This window comes from Patagioenas fasciata, chromosome 32 (assembly GCF_037038585.1).
Source record: "Patagioenas fasciata isolate bPatFas1 chromosome 32, bPatFas1.hap1, whole genome shotgun sequence".
Lineage (NCBI taxonomy): Eukaryota > Metazoa > Chordata > Aves > Columbiformes > Columbidae > Patagioenas > Patagioenas fasciata.
The window spans coordinates 2,498,756-2,507,362 of record NC_092551.1 but is presented as its reverse complement, the minus strand read 5'-3'; the positions used below and the strand labels follow the sequence as shown (position 1 = coordinate 2,507,362).

Genomic DNA, 8,607 nt, shown 5'->3' with positions numbered 1-8,607 from the left:
TCTTTTTATTCCCCCAAAAATCTCCTTTTTCCCCAAAAATCTTTTTTCCCAAATCTCTTTTTATTCCCCCAAAAATCTCCTTTTTCCCCAAATCTCTTTTTTTACCCAAATCTTTTTTCCCCCACTTCTCTTTTTTTATACCCAAAATCTCTTTTTTCCCCAAAAAATATTCCCCAAAATCTTCTATTTTCCCCAAAAATCTTTTTTTCTCCAAAAATCTCTTTTTACCCCCAAAATCTTTTTCCCCAAAATCTTTTCCCAAAATTCTCTTTTTTCCCCCAAAATCCCTTTGCCCCAAATCTTTGTTTTTCCACCAAAAACCTCTTTTTCCCCCCAAATATTTCCCCCAAATCTTTTTTCCCCAAATCTCTTTTTTCCCAAATATTCCCCCCAAAATCGCTTTGATTTGCCCTAAATCTCGTGTATTTCCCCCAAAATCTTTTTTCCCCAAGAATCTTTTTTTCCCCAAATTCTCTGTTTTTATACCCAAAATCTCTTTTTTCCCCAAAATCATTTCCCCAAAATCTTTTATTTTTCGCCAAAATTCTCTTTTTTTCCCCAAAATTCTCTTTTTTTCCCCAAAATTCTCTTTTTCCCCAAAATTCTCCTTTTTTTCCCAAATTTCTCCTTTTTTTCCTAAAATTCTCCTTTTTTTCTCAAAATTCTCCTTTTTTTCCCAAAAATTCTCCTTTTTTTTCCTGAAATCCTTTTTACCCCCAAATTCTTTTTTCCCCAAAATTCTTTTTTTGTTCCCCAAAAATTCTCCTTTTTTTTCCCAAAATTCTCCTTTTTTTTCCCAAAAATTCTCCTTTTTTCCCAAAATTTTTTTTTCTTAAAATTCTCCGTTTTTCTCAAAATTCTCCTTTTTTTCCCAAAAATTCTCCTTTTTTCCCCAAAAATTCTTTTTTTCCCCAAAAATTCTCCTTTTTTTCCCAAAAATTATTTTTTTTCCCAAAAAAATCTTTTTTTCCCAAAAAAAATTCTCTTTTTTTTTCCCAAAAATTTTTTTTCCCAAAAAATTCTCCTTTTCCCCGAAATTCTCCCTTTTTTTCCCAAAAATTCTCCTTTTTTTCCCAAAATTCTTTTTTCCCAAAATTCTCTTTTTTCCCCAAATCTTTTTTCCCCAAATATTCCCCCAAATCTCTTTTTATTTCCCCAAAAGTCTTTTTCCCCAAAATCCTTTTTTCCCAAATCTTTTATCCCAAATATTCCCCCAAATCGCTTTTATTTCCCCAAAAATCCCTTTTCTTCCCCCCAAATCTTTTTTTGCCAAAATTCTCTTTTCTTCCCCCAAAAATCTTCCAAATATTTTTCCCAAAAAATATCATTTTCCCCCCAAATCTTTTTTTTCCCCAAAAAATCTCCTTTTCCCCCCAATATTCCCCCCAAATTTTTTCCCAAATCTCCTTTTTTCCCCACAAAATCTTTTGACCCTTCCAAAACGCATTTTTCCCAAAAATTGTTCTCCCAAAACCCTTTTTTCCCCAAAAATCCCTCTTTTTGCCCCAAAATATTTTCCCCAAAAAGTAACTTTTTTTCCCCAAAATCTCTTTATTTTTCCCAAATCTTTTTTTCCTCAAATCTCTCCTTTTCCCCCCAAAATCTTTTCCCCCAAAATTATCATTTTCCCCCAAAAATCTGAATTTTCCCAAATACCTCTTCTATTTTCCCCAAAAAAACCCTTTTTCCCCCAAAAATCTCTTCCCCCCCCCATTTTTTAACCCCAAACCCTCTGGTTTTGCCCCCAAACCCCCACTTGGCGCCGTTTACCCCTCAGCTGCTCCTTCTACGTCGCTTTCCCGCGCCGTGACGTCAGCCCCCGCGTCGTGACGTCACCCCCGCGCCGCCTCGACCCGTCCCCCCTTTTCCCGCCCCTCCTCCCGTGACGTCACGGCCGCGGCCTCCGGCGGGAGCGGGGTGGGCGGGGCCCGCTGCGCCGTGACGTCAAGGCGCAGCGCGGTGAGGTCAGTGCGGCGCCGCTGCCGGACCCGCTGCCCCTCGGTGCCCGCGTCCCCCTCCCCCCGCCGCGGCCGGTTCCCCCCCCCCTTCCCCTTCCCTTCTCCTCCCCCCGCCGCTCCGTGACGCCTCCGCGGGCCCCGGCGGGAGGGCGGCTCGCCCGGCCCGGCCCGGCCCGGCCCCTTCCCGCTGCCGCCTGAGGTAAGACCCGACCGGGGCGCGGGGAGCGGCGCCGCCGCGGCGGGGTGGGCTGAGGAGCGTTGCGCTGCCGGGGAGGGGGTGCCGGGATTCACCAACGCCTCGTACGTCGCCCCGCCGGCGTAACCCGCATTGCGTAATGCGGCCGCTGCGTCAGGGAGGCCTACGTAAACTGCGGCGCGGAACCCGCCCGGAGGTGTGAGGCCTGCTACGCAAACGGCGTAAAGCGAGGGGCGGGGAGGGGGGTGCGCGGCCGCCGGTAGCGTAGCGCCGGTCACGCGCCGGGTGCGTAGGCCGCTGCGCAAATGGGAGGGCGGGGTGGGGGGGGGCGGTGTTCTCCGCGCCGTACGCACTTTGCGCAATCGCCGCCCGGCTGTTTGGCGGGGGGACGCGTGGCCCCGCGGCCGGTACCGGGCGCTCCGCGGGCGGCGGGGGGGGGTCGCTCAGTACGCGGGGCGTCCGGGGAGAGAGCGGCGAGCGCCCTCCCGCCTGCTCTCCCGGGGTTACGCCGTTTGCGTAAAGCCGACGCTACGCTCCGTCCTTTGCGTACGACGGGAATGCGCTGGGGGGCGGGCGCCGTAACCCGCTGCGCCGTTAGCGTAAACCCGCTAGTGAATCGCAGCGGTGCGGGCCGGGTTACGCCGTTGGCGCGGCGCTCCGCAGAGTGCGCTGCGCGGGGCGGGGCGGGGCGGGCGGCGCGGGGCCACTTCCTGCCGCCGCCATTTTGTCAGCGGCCGGGAGGAGGAAGCGGCGGCTCCTGCGCGGAGGCAGCGGCCCCGCGGCCCGCGGTGAGTGACGCCGCCTCCGCCTTTCCCCCGCCTCCCCCGACCCCGCGGGACCCCGGGCCGGGCTGCGGAACAGCGGCCGTGGGCGCGCTGAGCGGGGGGAAGGCCCCGCCGCGCCGTTAGGCCTCGGCCGCCCGCCCCCGCCCTGGCCCTGCGGCCGCTCGCTCGGCCTGAGGGGCGGACACGCAGGGAGCGGGGCCGGGAGGGGGGTGCGTGGTGCCCTTGACTTCCCCTCAGTGCCCGCCCCGCCGCTCCCGCCATCGCGTTCGTTTAACGGCCCCCGGGGCCCCTTCTCACCCCGCAACGCCTTCGCTCCCCCGCGCCGCAGCCCGTGGGTCCCTTGAGTGCTTTTCCTCCACGTTGTTTTCTACTTGTGCGCAAGTTGTTTGGAATTTAGGGCCGTGGCAAAAACTCCTCAACCGCTTTCTTGGGCTTTTGGGTGGGGAAAAAACACGGGTGGTCGGGGTGGCTGCGCCTTCTTCGGGGGGTTTGGGGTTAAAACGTCGCAGGATTGGGGTCCCTTGGGACATCGCTTCACACGGACACTCATTCCTTAAGCTTGTTTAACACTAATTAACTTGTGGCGTGAAAACGGAGATTCCAAACGCGCCTTGGCTGGGGGAGATGAAGAGTTTATGCGCCTAATTAACAGCAGGGAGTCAAACTCTGTTGGTTATAAACTCACGCCGTTATTAACGACTCCGTCCTCATCCGCCACGCGTTTTATCGGTTGGTTTATACTCCCAGCTTTATAAAACCCCATTAACGGCTTTGATTCCCACCACCGGTGAAGTTTCGCCGCTCTCTTTGCAGGACTTTTCCCCATTGAAGCGCCGTTATCCGCTCGGCGTCCTCTCCCCTACCAGCGTGCTTTGCAAAACAAATACCAGGCGGCGCTCATAGGGCTGCACGACAAACAATTAAACTGATCGATGGTAACGAGCTTTCGGTTGCGCAACCCCGCTTCACCGCGTTTGGTTGGTTTGGGGGTGTATTGTTGTATATTCGCGTCGTCCCGGTGACGTTTTGGGGTCAGCGAAACGCTCGCGGAGAGGTTTGGTTTGTGAGCTTGGTTTAAGCCGATTTCATTTCTTTAAGCTCGGTTTAAGCGCCTCATGGCAAAGTTTAGCTTGGTTTAGGTGAGGAAATGAAGCAAATCGCTTTGGGTAAGCGGAATGTTGAGGATTTCACCTTAAAAAGTGGTTGTGACCTGCGGTGCGGACGGTTCTGTTTGGGGTTGTTCCTAATAGAAGCGTTTGCGGAGACGGACGTAAATCAAAGTACGTTCTGGTGCTCAACATAAGGCGCGCGAGCTAAAGTTGGGTTTAAAAAGTTGGGATTAAATGCGTTTTCTTAGCGGTTTAAACCATGAGGTCAAGGAAAACATGGGAGTTCTCCACTCCCGAACTCGAGGAACCGCGATAGCGCTGTGAATAACCACGGTGTTCCCACACGGCCTCTGATCTTTGCCCCTTGGCAGAGCCGGCGATCGCTCGCTTTAAAGCACTAAAACGCGCCTTTCCTGCTCGTTTTATCCCCTCTCAACTGCGTTAATTACTTACAGCGGCATAATTGTCGCTGACGATCCGCCGAGCGTGACTTGGGAGCTGAGCTGCGTCCCGTTGTTCGTGTAAATCCACCTTATTTTATTACCGATAAAACAGGAATCGCGCTTTGCTTGCGAACCAATGCAGGTAGGAAGCGCTCTCACCCCGCCAAACGAGCCGTTGGTCTCTCCCTCGCGCTGTTAATTACCTTTAATTAAGTTCTTTTTGATCTTGGGCGCTTTGGTAACGGGCCGTAGGTCACCTCGCTCGTTTGGAACCGTTCCTCCTAAGTCAACTTGGCTTGGTAATTATCGACCGGCGTTTGGAGCCGGTTCAGGAACGTCCATGGGTTCTTTGCAGGAGGGTGTTTTACCATAACCCCCCACGCAAAATCCTGGGGTGAAATCCATGGGATTTGAGTCGCTTAGAACCCAAAAATGATCTTAAAACACTAAAATGTGAGTTGTGCCACCATCCCCATTAAATCCCAGGTGGAATCGCGGCTCAACGTGGAGCGGGGAATGAATCTATCCCGGTAGCGCCCGTGGAAGGGTCGGAATCCGGCCCTTTTTGCCGTGAAAAGGGAGAAAAACGAAGCGTCCGTGAGCTTCCGAGGCACTCAGGAGGATTTTATCGGGGTCTAATTGAATAATAGGTATTTTAAAGCTCTCTAATATCTAAATCCGCGAGCTTTCGCAGCGATATTGGCAGCGTGGGTGGATTTCCTAGGCCGGGATTAACGCAGAGCAGAGAGCGGATGCCAAAGGATCCCAAACCTCGGCTTGCACCACCAAGAACGCGGCGTTTCACCCCAAAATGGAGCATTCGCAGCGCTGGAAGACGGGCAGTGGATTTATCCGCATCAAAGGTGAACGTTCGTTATCCAAATGAGCGATGTTCGTTATAAAACCACCTGATTTTAGCTCCAAGCAAGCGCTCGGCCACCTCCGAGTGGCGTTAAACAGCTCAGAAGAGTCGGATGTTCATTAAACACCGAAAGGTTTGGGTTTAAAAGTCAAGCGTGGGGGATTTTCTGCTCCTGTTTCTTGAGGAATTTCGGCAGCGTTTGGGGAAAGCGTCAAAAAATCACCATGGAGTTTCTGTCCGAAAAGCATCAAACGCACGACGAGCTTTTGCTGTTTAAATTCCTGTTTTCTGCCTTTGGGTGGAGGGAAATGTCTGTCAGGAATAAACCTCTTCCAGGGCTTTGCTAGTCCTGCTCAGTGGTTTAACTTCTACACCGGGCTTCGTTAGTCCTGCTCGGTGGTTTGACTTCTACACAGGGCTTTGTTAGTCCTGCTTGGTGATTTAACTTCTATGCGGGGCTTTGTTAGTCTTGCTCAGTGGTTTAACTTCTGCACTGGGCCTTGCTACTCCTGCTCAGTGGTTCAACTTCTACATGGGGCTTTGTAAGTCCTGCTCGGTGGTTTAACTTCTACACCTGGCTTTGTTAGTCTTGCTCAGTGGTTTAACTTCTACACCAGTCTTTACTAGTCCTGTTGGGTGATTTAACTTCTATGCGGGGCTTTGTTAGTCTTGCTCAGTGGTTTAACTTCTGCACTGGGCCTTGCTACTCCTGCTCAGTGGTTCAGCTTCTACATGGGGCTTTGTTAGTCCTGCTCAGTGGTTTAACTTCTACACCTGGCTTTGTTAGTCCTGTTGGGTGATTTAACTTCTACACAGGGCTTTGTTAGTCCTGCTCAGTGGTTTAACTTCTACACCGGGCTTCGTTAGTCCTGCTCAGTGGTTTAACTTCTACACCTGGCTTTGCTAGTCCTGTTGGGTGATTTAACTTCTACACAGGGCTTTGCTAGTCCTGTTGGGTGATTTAACTTTTACACCTGGCTTTGTAGGTCCTGCTCAGTGGTTTAACTTCTACACCTGGCTTTGTTAGTCCTGTTGGGTGATTTAACTTCTACACAGGGCTTTGTTAGTCCTGCTCAGTGGTTTAACTTCTACACCGGGCTTCGTTAGTCCTGCTCAGTGGTTTAACTTCTACACCTGGCTTTGCTAGTCCTGTTGGGTGATTTAACTTCTACACCTGGCTTTGCTAGTCCTGTTGGGTGATTTAACTTTTACACCTGGCTTTGTTAGTCCTGCTCAGTGGTTTAACTTCTACACCGGTCTTTGCTAGTCCTGTTGGGTGATTTAACTGCTACACCTGGCTTTGTTAGTCCTGTTGGGTGATTTAACTTTTACACCTGGCTTTGTTAGTCCTGCTCAGTGGTTTAACTTCTACGTGGGGCTTTGCTAGTCCTGCTTGGTGATTTAACTTCTACACTGGGCTTTTTCAGTCCTGCTCAGTGGTTTAACTTTTACATGGGGCTTTGTTAGTCCTGTTGGGTGATTTAACTTCTACACTGGGCTTTGCTAGTCCTGCTCAGTGGTTTAACTTCTACACCTGACTTCGTTAGTCCTGCTCAGTGGTTTAACTTCTACACCTGGCTTTGTTAGTCCTGTTGGGTGATTTAACTTCTACACAGGGCTTTGCTAGTCTTGCTCAGTGGTTTAACTTCTACATGGGGCTTTGTAGGTCCTGCTCAGTGATTTAACTTCTACACCTGGCTTTGTTAGTCCTGTTCAGTGGTTTAACTTCTACACCTGGCTTTGTTAGTCCTGTTGGGTGATTTAACTTCTACACAGGGCTTTGTTAGTCCTGCTCAGTGGTTTAACTTCTACACCTGGCTTTGTTAGTCCTGCTCAGTGGTTCAGCTTCTACGTGGGGCTTTGTAAGTCCTGCTCGGTGATTTAACTTCTACACTGGGCTTTGTTAGTCCTCTTGGGTGATTTAACTTCTACAAATCCACATTTCGCTTGGAGGGGATGCGAAAGGACCCAAAATACCTTGATTAAGACGGGAATTTGCACCTTGGAACCAGCCAAGCAGACCCAAAACTCTTGGTTTTCACCACTTTTCCTCCCTCGTTTGTGACATTTTGGGGGCTTTTCCCACCAAACTTTGCACGTCCTGAAACCGGAGGGAAATTGGGAGGTTTTACCCCAAATTATTGGTGTGATTTATCGGTGGTTCGGTGCTTCGGGTTGAAAAACACACCGTTTGGGAAAACGATGGAGCCGATGACGTGCGGTTTTATCTCCTTTATCGATCCCGATCGCTGATATCCGTTAATTGAGTCGTTATTATAACGCGTTTCAAACCTAATTAAGCTTCACAAGATTCTACCGCAGCGATGAGAACATCACCCCCATTGATTTGCCTGATAAAGGGTCAAGATGCGCTCGGGCCGCGCCGGCCCTCGTTAGCGCTGGTGGATAACGAGGCCTAACGAAGCGGTTGGTGTTGTATTTAAATTAAACCTGAGATTTATAGGTCAGTTTTGCTCTTTTTTAACGTGATGAGCATCGCGCTTCAATCTGAATGATGTTAAATGAATCGGCGCGTAATTAAGCAATTAGGTGTTTAAACAAACCTGGGCGCTTCGGCAATTAAATGGTCTTTTCCAGTATCGCGTCGGCTTAATTTAATTAATGTCTGCCAGCACGTTGGCTTTAATCACCGAGATACGAAAGCAAAACAAGCTCGGAAACGTCAATTATGTCACAACCGCTAATTAAAATAACGTGGAAAATTTATTGGAGCCTTTTGGAGTTGATTTATCCCAGAGATTCGTGTTTGGAGCCGCCGGTTTATGGGTTAATTAAAGAATAATACGGGAGTTGATAATAAATGGTTAATTACGCGAGGTGAAGAGTGAGGAATGAAGAGTTTTGGGTTAAAAAGCAGCAGAACTGGTGCAGAGGGAGCGTCGCTTTGTATCCTCTTCCATTTCCTGGAGGTGGGACTGTGACTCTGTTAATCTCAACTTTAGGCGAGATCAGTTAGGTGAGATCAAGGTGGGAACAAGCAAATCCTCACCTTGCTCTTCGTGTTAATAATTCGGGTCATTCCTCCCCCGGCCGGAGCGATTTGGAATAATAACTCATTTTCACTCGTTGTTGTTGTGAAAGCAAAAGAGACGCTGGATCAGGCCTAAGTCCTGCTCAGTGGTTGAACTTCTACACCTGGCTTTGTTAGTCTTGCTCAGTGGTTTAACTTCTACACCAGGCTTCGTTAGTCTTGCTCAGTGGTTTAACTTCTACACCTGGCTTTGTTAGTCTTG

General features: G+C 49.8%; 1 protein-coding gene across 4 annotated transcripts in view; it reads left to right on the top strand.

Moving 5' to 3' along the window:
- Positions 1-1,946: 1,946 nt before the first annotated feature.
- The window catches only part of BRD4 (bromodomain containing 4), a 65,826-nt gene continuing 59,165 nt past the window's right edge, over positions 1,947-8,607 (top strand). For 2 of the 4 annotated variants that reach the window (XM_071800721.1, XM_071800718.1), the window contains exon 1: positions 2,858-2,942. The gene's annotated coding sequence lies outside the window, so the exon portion shown is untranslated. Of the gene's footprint in view, positions 2,158-2,857; positions 2,943-5,234; positions 5,355-8,607 lie in introns of those variants that run through there. The other 2 variants (XM_071800719.1, XM_071800720.1) reach the window with 2 other exon arrangements.